We start from the raw sequence: 930 nt of genomic DNA, 5'->3' as shown, positions 1-930 counted from the left end.
TTATGATTCACTAGAAATATCGCATGTATGATTGATTGTTAGTTTCTTCAAGTTGCAAATTGGTAGAACTCGTAATCATATCTATTGCTAGTTTAGGGTTTATTATACGCAAACGTAATACACCTTGAATACAAGTAGCGTAATTGTGATTATTGCTTGTAGTGATACATCCTAATAGTCACATGTGGATCATAACCTTTGTTAAAACGGATTAGTGCTTTTACACGTTCGTTTGCATTGATTATTCTTATTTCATAGAACTTAGTGCTCTTAGGGAGTTAAACTTAATTGTGCTTTTACACTTTAGGTTGCTTTCTAGGAAGAATTCACTTTCGCATCTTTTAATGTGTTTGTTGATGACAAGAGGAAATTAGCGGGATATTCTTGCGATCAAGGTATCCTAGGACTTTTGATAAAAGTTGAGATTAAATATCAATTCTAGTTATTGTTACAAATTCATGTTTGTGAATGAAAACTAATACTTTACCAATATCTTCATCTTAATTATTTGCTTTTTTATTTCATTATTTGCTTTTAGTTTATTTTCCTTTACATAAAAATCAGAAATCCCCCCTTGTTTATATAGGAAACCGAAACAACTTGACAACCTAGATACTCTCTGTGGGAACGATCCTTTCTTACCCTTGCTATATTATTTATTTTGAGTTGTGAGAAAGTGTAATTTATTTTTGACGCATACAACAGCGATCAAATTTTGGCGCCGCTGCCGGGGAGGCAGCGGTTGTCACTTGTTTTTGGTTTCTTTTTTTTTTTAGTTTTTTTTTGTTTTTGTTTTTTTTTTTTATTTTCCGTTTGTTAACCTTGTTTTGAGAATCGTGTTTCAGGTACCAATTTCTATGGACGGAGCATATTGGAATGACAGATACGGTTTTCAACAACCTCAACAATATGGAAACTTCCAACCATTCC

Source organism: Papaver somniferum, chromosome 7 (genome assembly GCF_003573695.1).
Source record: "Papaver somniferum cultivar HN1 chromosome 7, ASM357369v1, whole genome shotgun sequence".
Classification (NCBI taxonomy): domain Eukaryota; kingdom Viridiplantae; phylum Streptophyta; class Magnoliopsida; order Ranunculales; family Papaveraceae; genus Papaver; species Papaver somniferum.
This window is presented reverse-complemented; position numbering follows the sequence as displayed.